We start from the raw sequence: 15205 nt of genomic DNA, 5'->3' as shown, positions 1-15205 counted from the left end.
CTGAAACATGTACAGTCCCGTTGAAAGTTCTCCTGACTGTATGACTCCATCATTGATCTCTTCTCAATTTAGGTGTGATTCACAGTTTAAAATGAAAATACATGTTTACATGAAACTGCATGCATTTATTTACAATACATTCACGTCTTCATATTCCCTGCCGTAAAATTAATGTATTGTTTCCTTCAAACTGAGTCCTTAGTTTCATTTTCTCATCCATCGGCTATGATTCTGATGCTCTCTCCTCTGTTTAGATGGTTCAATACGAATATTTCCCACTTTCATACCTGAACTGCCCTGGACTTGTATAGGCCACGAGGGATGTAGATACGGTAAACAGCGAAGATTTTTTCAGAGACTATAAACTCCAGGGCATAAATAGGGGCAAGATTTTCATACAGAGGGTAGTGTGCGTGTGGAATGAGCTGCCAGAGGAAGTGGTCGAGTTGGATACAATTACAAACTTTATGAGGCATCTGGATGGGTGTATGAATAAGAACGGTTAGACGTTTATGTGCCTAATGTGGCAAGTGGAATTATATCAGATTGAAATATCTGGTCGGTGCAGATGAGCTGGGCCGAACGGTCTATTTATTCGCTGTATGACTCTATGCATCCATCAGCCCTTCATTTTAGTAACAAGTAAAGTGCAACATCTTTGAAAAGCTTCTAAATCAATTGCATATTTTTCTGACAGTATAGGGGTTCAGAACTATACACAATGCATCAGATTGTAATCATAGCATTGCCATGTACAAATGCAATAAAACATCCCCATGATTTTACCTGATAGCCTTTGTATGAAACTGCATCACTGCATACACTTTCTTAATCACTTGCTAAATCTCCTGACTAAGTTTAAGTGATTCTTGTACTGGAACATATAAATCCCTGAGTAGCACAGAATATTACGATTTTTTTCTCCATTTAAGCATTTTAATATCGTTTTGTACATCCGTCACAGCACGAATCGTCGTTATAGCATTACTGTCGAAGATTTTCTCACGAACCTCCCTGTCTGTTTTTTGCCCATTGCAGAGTCTCCATGTCCAATTAAATGACTATCTTTGTGAATGATCTAATTGAGCTCCAATCCAATCAATCCCCTCATCCACGTCATTGGTATAGATTATAAATAGTTGACAGTCTCACACTGATTCCTGAAGTCCACTACGTTACTGCTTTACAACATGAAAATAAACATTTATCGTGAATCCCTTATAGTTAACCAGGGCTCACCTGTTGCAGGGCAGCTGACTAGATACATTGGTTCCCCCCAACCCCCACCACACCCCGATACTGTGTAATATACTTACAGGGCTGAATTATTTCAATCTATTCTTGTGTAAATACGTCGCGGGCAGAATGGATGATTGGTATCTTCATCTATCGCTTCAAAAGCCACGATAAGTGCACATTGGTTAGGAGAAGCAGTTATCCCTTTATTCCGTCGAGCCTGCTGCAACATTCCGAATGCTCATTGTTGATGTGTGTGTGGCTGAACATTCCTTTTGAGCCTGTATTCTTGTTGATCAAACCGTCTGGAACCGAACTTTGAATGTTTTTAGTATCCCTGTGCTCACAGCATATTGAAAATGAGAACTGATTGTACATTCCTAAAGAGAAAGCAACATCTCTATCCCAGTCTGAAATGGGAATGCCTTATTCCCAAAGGTTGTTCACTTCAAACCAATCACTGCCCTTTTGAAACACGACAGTTCGGAACAGTTATAAACCATTCAGTCCCTGAAACCTGACTACACCCCGATTAATGCGCTTCACTCAAATTCTTTCCAAAGTTAGCATCCACTTAATTCGCAGAAAGCCAATTCTGTACAGCATAAGTTCATATGCGAATGAGAAACTGGCGCAGGATTCGGGTATTCGACTCATCATTGCTGAAATCTTTCTCCAAGTCATTCACCTGCCTTCTCCGACTGAACATTGATTGCCTATTAATTGTTGTGTTGGATTCGTCTTACCAGATCATAGGTTCTGCTCTTTTATTAGCGAGAACCGACTGGTGGTGATTTAACCTTAGGGCCACCAGACCACAGGTGAGAGAAACGGTGGCGAAGGAAGATCCTTCATGTGGAACTCAAACCAGTAATGGGAACTGATCCCATACTGTTGGCGTCACTCTGCTTTTAAAACAACAATTCAGCCAACTGAACTAAACCAATTCTCTGCCTATTGAAATAATATATATGCATATTTCTATCTATCTATCTATATACATATATATATATATATATTTGTGTGTTTGTGGGTGCATGACTGGGGGAGGGGATTCATGTGTTTGCGTGTATGTGCCCATATTTGTGTGTATCTCATTGTGCATGTATTCTGTGTATTAGTGTCATTGTCTCTGCTTGTGTGTACTTCAGTCTGCATCTCCGCAATCTTGTTTTCCAAGTGATTCCATTAAAATTGGTATCAAAGACTCCCACCTGTCTTCTGTCTGTCCGTTTTTTTTAATATTCACACGACACTACACTCTGCTGGCGACCCCGCACGATCGCATGTGTGGCAGGTTTTTCTTCGAGAAGACACCAAATGATGTGAATCTCGAACGTTGCACAGTTGTTTTGTTTTTCAAATAGTATATTTGAATGCACAGAGCAGTTTTCCTGCTCTGTGCATTCCTGCGATATTCCGACCACTATTGAAACTTTTTTCAGAATTTTTGAATCTTTCTCGGAGAGTTTTTAAGCATCAGGAAACATTGCAAGTTACTGAATGTGCAATAAATTATCTCATCCCCTGATAAAATGGTTCAGTCGGAGGTGCACAGATCTATTCTGATGGACCCAAGTCTATTTGCAATTCTTCCATATGAGTGTGTGCGTGTGTGTGTGTGTGTGCACGCACACGCGCTGTCATGTTGGATGGTGCTATGATCTGCAATTCTCCCTCTCTGCATTCCAGACTGAATCATTGAGGCCTATCACCCTTTGCCCCTGTCGCTGTGGGCGATGTTGTATCTGTTTTAGCATCACAGAGACTGCCAAACCTACATCCACACACTGACTCACGCATAGTTAAATACGCACAGAAATGTACCTACACTTAAATACACATTGATACAGATACACAAACAGTAATACAGAAACACAGGCATACACAATACTGCCTTGACATTTATACAGACGTTGGGTATCTGAAAGTTTCCCTTTAGATCTTCGTTTATTTTCTCGCTATTTCACTCTCTGTGTCGTGGATTCTCAGCATTACTCTTACTCAGATAGTTGAGTTTGCCAGTATGTCAGTTGTCTTGCGTGGAGCACGATGTAGTACAATTTCCATGCTTGCAGATATGTGACAGATGAGGATCAACGTAGAGCAGTGTAAGGTGGTGCACTTTTGTAGGAATGACTTTGAAAGAAAACATAAAACAATCTGTATCTTTCTCGACGGGGTCCAAGAGCAGAGGGTCCTGGATGTGTATGAGCACAGATTATTGGAGATGCCAGGACAGATAGGGCGAGCAGCAAATACTACAGATACACTTCAGTTTTTGAGCTGTTAACAGTAGGATGCGTAAGAGAGTGCCAACGTGCTTCCTTCCTGGGAGTTGTTGAAGACAATGTGTTGTGAGCACACACTCTCTTGCCCACTGAAACAGTTGGGATTCCATATGTACCAAATCGACTCAAAAGATAGATGGCATCAGGGCCACACCTTCTGAGTTATGCCATGGTTACATGGAACTGCCAGTGGGTTTAAAGTGAGAATTGCCCCTCAATGAATATTGCTTCTGACTCAATTGTTGGGCTTGGATATCTCCGAATCTCCACGCGAGGCATCCTAGTCCTCTCCGAACTGTACCAGGATCTCTTCCACATGGTGGCAGGAAGCGGGGTTAGGACACAGATATCGGGCACTCCAACGCTTGGCTTGGCACTTTCCATGCTTTTTCTCCTGGAATGGGAGATCGGAAAGAGAGGGAGTGAGGGTGGGAGTGGGTGGCCGTGCTGTTTGTATTGGCACATGAATTGGCGTAGTGTCCGTAAGTAGTCAGTCCGTAGTATTGAATCCATGCAGTGTTATTAATGTGGGAGGATAGCAGAAGGTTGTTGGGCGATTGGAGAGAAAGAGAGAAAGAGAGAGAGAGAGGAAGGAAAGATGCAGTATGCAGTGTCGAGAGTGGTGGAGGATGAGCCTTGTTAACGGGGCAGTTGCTATAACAGATATACAGTAAGCATGAGGGAGCAGAGAGAGTACAGTGAAGGTCGTTGATGCTTGTCTTGTATTGCTGGCCATTTCTTCAGACTGCAGAAACTGCACTGGACTGAGTGGTAAGCTCATATCATGCATGGTGGGTCTGGTGGTTTGGCCGCCTCTGGGAAGAGAATGGTCCGCTTCTGGTCTAGCCCATCCACCAGGATTTCGGTGCCCCGGTCGACAAAACGTTGTGGAATTGCCGCTTATCTGGAATTCTCACGGTAAACTGTGCTCCCAAGTGAGACACCTCCATTGTACTTTTAAGGATAACGCCAGTGCCAGGGAACCCGGGATATCCAGGAGCATCCGGGCGATGGTGAGTATCACCAGCCATTATGCGTGGGAGAATTGAACTGTCATTGAATGAGAGGGACACCATGGATTGGGGTATGTTGTTAATTAAGTGCATTCAATAGGAAACTCGCTCGGACTCGAGCAGACGATTCCCTGTCACAATTCATGAAAATGTGCCGGAGACAAAGTATTGTTAGATTCAGCACAAAGAGTCTTACACTTTGCTCGACCCACCCCCCGTTTCAACGCTCAGGTGCTTGTCCATTACTCGCTATCACAGAGAAGGAGCTTAACGTGACTTACCTTTGTTGTGGTGGGGTGGGGGGAGGGGGGAGGAGGGCAGTATTTGTGGCAAGTCATCATAAATCTATTAATTTTTTAAAAATTTAAAATAGAAGTGGAAACAGGCGAACTGGAACTAAACGGTAAGGTTCAAAATTGGAGGAAGGTCAAATTTGATGATATTAGGCACAAACTATTATAATACGACTGGGCCTTAGAGTGACCACAAGGGAACGGGGACGCCTACAAAAACGATATATCAAGAGTTCAGAGTCTGTATGCTCCTGTTAGGGTGAAGGGTAAAGGTGGGAGGTGTGAGAAATACTGGATGACTCGAGAAATTGAGGTTCTGTTCCGGATCAGTGGGAATCATATGTCAGATATAGACAGCAGGAATCGAGTTTTTATTCAATATTCAGTGATGAGACGAAGGTGTCATTAGGAAGGCAGAATTTATTGGCCATCTCTAATTTTCCATAGGGCAGTTCAGAGTTAAACACATTGCTGTGTGTCCGGAGTCACATGTAGACTAGACCAGATAAGTATTAGGGTGTCGGTTTGTTCGCTGAGCTGTAGGTGTGATATCCAGACGTTTCGTTACCTGGCGAGGAAGCATCATCAGGGGCGACCTCCAAGTGAAGCGGTGAGCCTGACACCAGTGGTGGACAAGTTGTTGGGAGAGGATTATGAGGCACAGGATTTGCATGGATTTTGAAAGGCATGCACTGATTAGGAATAGTAAACATAGATTTAATCATGGGAAGTTTTGTCTCACTAACTTGACTGAGTTTTCTGAACAAGTGACTAAGATGCTTCATTGAGGCAGAGAAATGTATATTATTGAAATGCACCTCCGTAAATGATTTGGCAACTTTCCACCTCGTAGACCAGTTAACAAGAATAGTACATGTGGAATACAGGGAGATCTAATCATTTGATTAGAAAATTGACTTGAAGGTCGGAGTTGTGGGTTGTAGTGTAGAATTGTTTTTGAACTGCTAGTCTGTGACCAGGGGCGTGCCACAATGATTGGTGCTGGTTCCACTAGTTTTCATTGCTTATATGATTGTCTTGGATGTGAGCATAGGAGGGCCAGTTGGTAAGGTTGAAGATATCACCAAAATCTATGGTGTAGTGGACAGGGAAGAAAGTTACCTCAGAGTACAACGGGATCTTGATTAGATAGGACAATAGGCTGAGGAGTGGTAGATGGCATTTACTATAGATAAATGTGAAGTGCTACATTTTGGAGTGGCAAATCATTGCAAGACTTATCCACTCAATGAGCAGATCCTGCGTCGATCACCAAAGAGACCTGACAGTGTAAGTTCATGGCGCCTTGAAAGTGCAGTCACTGTTAGACAGGATTGTGAAAAGGCTTTGGTATGTTTGTCGTTATTGGTCAGCAATTTGACTATAGTAGTTGGGACGTCGTGTACAGGACAGTAGTTCCATCACTTTTCAAATACTGCATTCAATTCTAGCTCTCCTCCTGTGGGAAAGACGTTGTTAAATTTGAAGAGGGTCAGAAAATATTTACAAGAATGTTCCTGGGACTTGAGCTTTAAAGACAGTTTGAATAGTTTGGGGCTTCTTTGCCTGGAGCGTGAGGGGCATGGACAGGGTGAATATTAAAGGTCTTTTCCCCAAATCTAGAGGGTTGCAACCTAAGGTGAGGGGGGAAAACAATTAAAATGGACCTAAGGAGCGACTTTTTCATCCAGTGGGTGGTATATATTTGGAATGAACTGCCACAGGATGTGGTGGTGGCGGTTACAATTACAACATTTAAAAGGCATTTGGATAGGTATATGACTACAAACGGTTTCTAGCGATATATTCAAAATGCTGACAATTGTGACTAGATTGGTTTAGGATATCTGTTCAGCAGGGATCAGTTGCATGGAAGGGTTTATTTCAATGTTATACATCTCCATGACTCTCTGACTCTCTCTGAGCTCACACCAGCATTCTGTTTCTGCATCATTCCTTGAAATGCTGCAAAGTGCTGTTGAAATGTCTTAATTTCAGCATACTGAAACCTGTGAACACATCCTTCGACAATGCTCTCTCCCAGTGTCTCTCCCGCTGTCTACTTTCCAAACGCTCACATATGTTGTTAATCAAACTGACATTCAGTTTTAAAGTGAATAACTGTCCTGTATCTTTCCCTGGCCTTACCCTACAGCATCAGATTCCACTATTAAGAAGCTGAGGATAAGTTTTTTTAAAGTATAGCTTGCGGTTTCTTTGTCCTGCACGGTGCTTCATGTTGGACAGTGGGATTTCAGCAGCTTTCAGACACGTCTTTATAACTTGTGCTGAGCCTATTTACTGAACGCCCGCGTGAACCACTCTTTGCTGATCAGTTGCTCAGTTGCATGAGCAATCCCTTGAACTGTGTTTGCTTCAGAATAGGATTCTAACTTGTAATTCGGTGACATTTAATTTAATTCGGTTATTGAAAATTTTCTAGAAATGCTGGGGATTATTTCCGTGCAAGTTCTGTTTTAAGCTGCTGGAAACATTAAAGAAGCTGAATGGTGACCCACTCTGGAGAAGTTATAAAGTGATGAAGTTGAAAGATTAACTTTAAGAGAAAGTTGAACATCTATCATGTGGCTGACTGTAGGCACAAAATGTCCTGGACAATTTTTTTAATGATACATTTTCGTTGTAAAATAAGAAACCTTGTTGCTTTCACAGCATTTAGAATTCAACCAATCTGTTTAAATTCCACCCCAATATTCGAAAAGTCAATCGAATTTGAATTTTGCTGTTTTGACAGCATCGAACCATTGAGATGATCCACTGTTTTGGGGTATAAAACGCCAACATTACAGACAGTTAGCACTAAAAAGAGCACCTTCTGACATTGAACGACTGCAACTCTCTCTGAAAGATATCTTTTTAACCCATATGAAAATAAAAAATCTGCGGCAGATGGCCAAAGATGACCCGGAGAGTTCTGCAGAGGAGGATCGACATGGCTGGCTGGTTTTGAAAGTTATAGGCTGTAAATTTAATAGGGGCTTTATTGGATCAGTATATCGTTACAGAGTAGAAGTTTGCAAAATATTTTAGACAAAGGAGGCTCGGAGTTGGAATATTTTGTTGTTCAATGGTCACTTTAGAATTCTTAGTTTTATTGTTAAACATGATATTTGAGGTAGTTCTCTGTCACTCATGCTTTAACATATTCCGAGGCAAGATTCGCTTTTCTGTGTACATGGTTTAATTAGCAGAAGCTGTTACCGGCGTGTTGCAACAACAGAATGGATGACGTATATTTTGTTGTTCAATGGTCACTTTAGAATTCTTAGTTTTATTGTTAAACATGATATTTGAGGTAGTTCTCTGTCACTCATGCTTTATCATATTCCGAGGCAAGATTCGCTTTTCTGTGTACATGGTTTAATTAGCAGAAGCTGTTACCGGCGTGTTGCAACAACAGAATGGATGACGGTTGCTGAGGGATAGTCCATAAATCTTTCAATCATTTTAATCATTGTATTTGTGAATAGTGTCAGATCACTGCCGGGTAGCTTATGTCCCAACCTGTTTATAAAACAAGACAGAAATAAAACAACAGACCAGCTGTAAAAAATGGCTGATTGAGCCATGTCTGGAGGCCATAAAGCAACGTAAAAATATTTATTGTTCACTGACTTTGTGCAGTGCTGCTCCAAGTTTTAAAACCTCAGTTATTAAGGCATTTCACAACATTGAGACATCTTTCAGACCACCGAGACTGCTGCTCAGGAACGGGGAGAAACCAATATGACACCATGTGCCTGTTACAGAGGGATATGAGGAGGTTAGTCAGCCCATACGAGCATTTTCCCACTTAAAGAGGTGTAAAGCTGAAATTTGTATTTTGCCAAAGGAATGAGTCAAAACATTGAGAAGTGTTGCTGCAGCTATACGAGGTGTTAATGAAAGGACACCTGGAGTAAATAGTGCTGTTTGTTTCTCTGTAACTGGGAAGGGTGAGAGCTCCAGCAAATACTCTTTACTGGCTGTTCATCATGCATGGGTTGATGTGTCGTTTAATGCCCCCAGCCTGGTGTAAACGCTAAGGAGAAGGCCATTCAGCATATTGAGCCTGGTACAGAGGGATAGGATCAGGCCATTCCATCCAGACCGAGTAAATGTTCCGTTTTATTATGACATAACAATTCTGTAAGTAAGGGGTTTTCGGAACCTATTTGTTCAGTCATGATTTGAAGACGCTGGTGTTGGACTGGGGTGTACAAAGTTAAAAAATCACCAACTTTTTGAACAACGGAATTTATAGCCCAATTTACAGTGGGATGTAATTGAAATCATACATTGAAAAAGACCCAGACTATTTCTTTCATATGTACATCACAAATCGTATACTGTCTCAAAAGAACGGTTTTCATATCGACTGCAAACAACACACCCACACAAATACACATAATGTATCACCTTGTACTGGTGCAAATGAGATACAGAACTATACATTTATGGGAGTTCATTTACTGTTACTCGATGGATATGAGTGATATATTGCAATGGTTTGCAGCACAGATAGCTCCATTTATGGAGTACTCCACTCGAACGCTCTGCACAGCTCACCTTGCCCTGTTCATGGTGTCTGGGAAGGTTCGATAAGGCAGATTCAGAACTTGATGTGACAAACAATTTCTTCTGATCTGACAATGTCTTTATTGAATTTTCTCATCCTTGTGATTGGGCCAACCAATTTCTCACTTCTGCCTTTAGTTCTACTCTCCTTTTTCCTTTTCCATAAGTTCACAACATGTTAGCAATTAATTAATTAATTACTTGTCTTTCTCTGGCTTTCCCTGACCTTGGCTTTTGACTTCTCAGTGTGTCGAGTGTTGGCATTTTGTAGATCAGAAAAAATGAAATTGTGTGTTTCGGGCCGTTATTCCGTTCCCATTGTGTCCGATATGGTGCTCGATGTTGGATAGAGGTGCTTTCACCAACTTTGCCGTATGTCTTTGTAACTTGGTCTGTGCCTGTCCCCGGACCACCTGTTTATCCCTCTCAGCTGATTGTGCGGTCAGTAACACGAGGAAGTCCCTCAAGTATTATTCTGAACAGTCATGCATCTATCTTGCTGCTTACGGACTACTAACTGTCTCCTGTTATTGAAAAGTTAATGCCGGTGCTGGGGATGTCATGTTGGAGGTTGTACTGTGAGCTGCCTCGGATATTGAGGGAGTCATGCGGAATTTGGAAGGGAAGACAAGGCGCTCTGTCATCCCTTCTTGTGGATGGTATCACGGAACATCTTTGGGTCAACCGCAACCACCAACCCCAACGCCCTCTGGCTGAATACTTCAGCGCCCGCTCCCTCTCCATCAACGACATGCAGGTCCAGCCAATTGTTGCTAATCGACGCCTGAATGAAGAATGCCTCATATTTCGCATTGACACACTAGAAACATACGAGATAAATGTGGATTTTAACAGCCTCCACAGTTCCTCTTCCCCTACATTATCCCAGTCCCAAGGTTCCAGCTCGACACCGCCCAACAGAACTGTCCATCCCTCCTCCCTCAGACCTATCACCTTCTCCATCACCTTAAAACACACATCGCCTTCTCAGCTAACTTGCCCCCAACCCCAACCCCGTCCGATTTATCTCTCAGCTTTTTCCAACAAGCCTCATTCCTGATGAATGGCTGATGCCTGAAACGTTGATTCTGCTGCTCCGCGGTTTTTGCCTGACCTGCTGTGCATTCCCAGCAACACATTCTCGACAACACAATGATGTTTGTAAATAAACGGTTTGGGAGAAACATTTTGTGTTGCAAGTAATACTTATCGACAAAGTTCACATGACTGTCCGATGCAGTATGGAGAAACAATGAATGCAGTGCATTTGAGCTTTTCGGAATATTTTTCATAAAGTCCCAATTCTCGAGTGCAAAATAAACCGAGTGGTCATGGGGCTAATACATGAACATGGTTTTAGAATGGGCGAGCTCACAGGAAGCAGTGTGTTGCTTTAAAGATATACTTGTTTTGTAGCAAAAGCATCATGGGATACCACAGACAGTGGTACCTCGGCCTCAGCTATTCCCAGTACATCTCAAACATTTGATTGAAAGGATCAAATGAATATTTACAAGTCTGCTGATGGCACTAACCGATGTTGGATGGTAGTGGGTGAGGACAATGTAATAAAGCTCCAAGGTAATTGAGACAAGTGGAGTAACTGGGCAAATAAGTGGCAGATGAAGAGCAATGCGTGTATATCTCATGTTGTGCTCTTTGGTGGGAAAAATAGAATGGCAAAATATCATTTGAAAAGGCTTTGGTGAAAGAACGTTGTTAGAATAAGATGAATTATGGTCATTTTCTTTTTTTCGCCTGCAAACCCCTCCGAGGTCCCTGCAGGACAGTGAGTTCTGAAGTCAAAAGGCGATACTGGGAATGGCATTGGCACTCTGACCAGTGTACATATACCCACATGGGTAGCTGTAACACTGAAAAGGGTCTGGATCTCCTTTCACTTCAGTCACCGAAAGCCATTTTGCAGGAATGGCAAATAGTTAAGAAGATAAATGTTGTGTTGCACTTCATTTCCAGGGGATTTGAGTCTAACAGTGATGGTATCTCGCTGCAACTGTACAGGGACTTGGTGATACCTCATCTCGAACATTGTGGAGGATTGTGTGAGGTTTTGGACTGCGTAACTAACAAATGACAAACCAGACATTGAGGGAGAGCAGCGAAGTAGACTGATCACTGGGATGAAAGGATTGTGTGGGAGAAGAGTATGTGACAAATTAGTCTGTATTCCTTGGGGTTTAGAAAAATGAGTGGAGATCTCAGTGACATATATAATTTTTTGACAGGCTGAGAGCGATTGGAAGCAGGGATGATAATTCCCCTGGCTAGGACGTCTAAAACAATTGCCCACAGTATTAGGTACAGACAGATCACTCTGCATTGAGATGACAACAAATGTCTGTGCTCAGCGACTGTTGAACCTGGGGTACTCTCTCTCACATAAGACTGTGGTAGTCAAGGCACTGAATATAAAAGAAGATTTCTATACACTAGAGGGAGAGAACAGGCGTATGGTGGAGAGATAGAGCAACAGCTATCATATGGTAGAAAACTCAATGACCCAAAGGGATTAATCAAATGTCTATTTATATATTTTTATAATAGTTAATCATATTAATGATATGCACATTATGTGGGCAAAGTGCATTGATGGGATATTATCAATTGTTTGTCACTTCCACCAACTGTCAGAGCATTAAACTGGCCTGGATTAGTAATCCAATGAGATTTCCACAACAGCACCATCACAACGTGGGGACCCATCAGAAACCACAATGAGCAGGTTATTTCTGAGCTGCTTGATAGCTCTATCAAAAAGAACTCCCACTAATGTTACTGTCTTGAAGGGACTGAAGCAGTGGTAATTGGTCAAATTGTAATTATTCTTCTCTTAGGGGATGGGACACAGGTAAATAATTTTCCACGTCATTAGGGAGCTGTGAGAGTTGGAGCTGGAATGAAACAGTTTCCCCGGGGACAACATGCAGCAGAAATTTTCAGTCCTATTCCAGGAATGGTGTCATTGCCTATTGGCCTAGTTATATCTATTGTGTTCAGCTGTTTCTTCACGTCAGGAGCAGTGAATCGAAGTGGTTGAAGTCGGAAATCTATGATCCTGTGGGTATAATGGCGAGAGTGAGGTGGATCATCGACTGAACACTTCTGGCTGATGATAGTGCAAATACTGCGTGCTTTGGTTTTACCCTGATGTGCAGGGCTGTTACATTCTTAATAATTGGGATATTTGGAGAGCCATCTCCGCCATTAAGCTGTTTATTCGTTCATCACCATTGATGACTAGATGGGGCCGGAGTGAAGAGTTTCGATCTAATCTGTTGGTCTTGAAAGCATTTCAACTTCTCTTTCAGATGTTCGTTCTGCTGTATGGAATGCAACCAGTCCAGTCCAGTAACTTTAACAGGTTCTGATCAGGTTTCAGTACACAGGTTTCTAACCCTGGCATGTGCAACACACTTATCACTGAATCATGGATCAACTCGTTGGTAATGGTAGACTCAGAGACTATACCAGGCAAAAGGTTTCAGGTTGTGGTTCAATACCATTTTGCTGCTGCTGCTGTGGCTTGCGTTACTACATCAATGTTAAGAATGTTATTTTCAAAGTAAGAGGAGCACGAACTTTGAAGAGGCTTTTTGTCTGGAAATGAGCTGAGAGCAACAAAGCATTGGTGATGAAAGAGATTTATAATGTCATAGATTCTTAGATTCTCACAATATACAAAGAAACCCTTCAGCCCAATGTTTCCATGCTCACCAGGTTTCCTAAGCTGAACTAATCCTGTTTGTCTGCATCTGGCATGTAGCCTTCCAAAGATTTCCTACTCATGTATCCATAGAATTGTACATTAAATATTGCAATTGTATTTCCCTGTACCGCTTTCTCTGGCAGCTCATTACATATACACAGCAGTCTGTGCGAAACATCTAACTCGTCGATCTCTTTTACATCTATCCACTCTTACCTTAAACCTGTACCTTTGATTTTGGACACCTCTTCCCTGGGGAGAAGCTCTTGGCTATTTACCCTATCCATGTCCAACATAATTATAACACTCTGCAAGTTCACCACTCAGCTTGCTACACAAAAGGGAAAATAATTTCCAGACTACCAAAGGCAGTGATCTCAGGATTACTACCAGTACCACGTGCTAGCCAGCAGAAAAATGAAAGAATAAGCAGGATGAACTCGTGGCTTGGGGGATGGTGTAGGAGGTTCTGGTTTGTTGGACATTTGGACCCGTTCTGTGGAAGGTGGGACAATTAATGATTGCAAGGTTTAGACATGAACCAGACTGGAACTAACGTCTTTGGGGGAGGTTTTGCTCCTGCTGTTGGGGAGGTTTAAAACTAACGTGGCAGGGAAATAGACAACAAGGTGGAAACTGAGCGCTATAAGAATCATGAAGTTAACATTAGTAAGGGGAAGATTAGGCAGAGAGCAGTTGAACGCAAAGAACTGTTCGCCTCAAGTGCATATACTTTCATGCAAGGAGTATTTTGGGGAAGGCAGATGAAAGTCGGGCTTGGGTTGGTGCCTGGAATTATGTCGCTATCACAGTCACAGAGACTTGGTTGAAAGAAGGGCCTGAATAGCAACTAAATGTTCCAGGATATAAACGCTTGAGACAGGGCAGGAGAGAAGTATAAAGGGTGGGGAGGAGTTGCATTGCTGGTCAGGGATGATATCACGGCTCTGCAAAAGGAGGGCATTATGGTGGGCTTTAGTGGTGAAGCATTACGGGTGGAACCGAGAAAAAAGAAGCGTTCAGTTACATTGTTGGAGGGAAAAGTAACAAACTGGGTCAAGGCTAATTATATCAAAATTAGGCAGAAGCTGGGAAATGCGGATTTCATATGTGGGAGGCTTTCAAAGATAGTGTAAAGATAGTGTAGGATAAGCATACCCCGTTGAAAGCAAAGGATAGGAAAGGCAAGATTCGTGAACCGTGGATGACAGGAGAAATGGGACCAGTAGCAAAAAGGAAAAGGGAAGCGTACATAAAGTCCAGGTAGCTAAGAACAGAACAGGCCGGCGTGGAATATCGGGAGAGTAGGACCATTCTTAAACGAGGAATTAAGCGGACCAATAAGATTGAAGAATTCATTGTTGGGCAGGTTTTGGAAAAATGCAGATGTAGCAAATTTGTTGTTATGGGTGATTTCAACTTTCCCAAAATTAACTGGAATCTCCTCAGAGAAGATTGTTTGGATGGAGCCGCTTTTGTAAGGTTTATTCAGGACGGTTTCCTTAATCAGTACGTAGACAGGCCGACGAAGGGAGAGGCTATTTTGGATCTGGTGCTCGGACATGAGCGAGGACCGGTGCCAGATCTCGCGGTGGAGGACACTTTGGTGACAGTCATCAAAATCGCCTCACATTTATCAAAGTCTTGGAGAGGGAAGACAGCAGTTACATGTAGGGAAGATACTTAATTGGGGAAAATGAAATAATGACGCTATCAGACTGGAGGTGGGAAGTACAGCAGGGGAGCTATTGTTCCACAGAAAGGGCACAGCCGACATGTGAAGACTGTTTAAGAACAAGCTGTTGTGAGTGATGCAAACATTTGTTCCTCTGAGACGAGTAAGAAGGGGACGACGAGAACAGATGAACTTCGCATTCATAGGAAGAAGGCAGCTTACGTCAGGTGTAGGAAGCAAGGATCTACCACAGGTTTATAGGATAATAGGCTTGCTAGAAAGGAGTTCAGAAGTGGACTGAGGAGAGTCAGGACAGGGAACGAAAAAGGCATTTCACTCATACGTGAGGAATAAGAGAATGATCAAGGATAAAGTAGAGCGGATCAGGGACA

The sequence above is a fragment of the Chiloscyllium punctatum genome, chromosome 46 (genome assembly GCF_047496795.1).
Source record: "Chiloscyllium punctatum isolate Juve2018m chromosome 46, sChiPun1.3, whole genome shotgun sequence".
NCBI classification, from domain to species: Eukaryota; Metazoa; Chordata; class Chondrichthyes; order Orectolobiformes; family Hemiscylliidae; genus Chiloscyllium; species Chiloscyllium punctatum.
The sequence above is the reverse complement of the archived record's forward strand: the minus strand, read 5'-3'. Positions refer to the sequence as shown.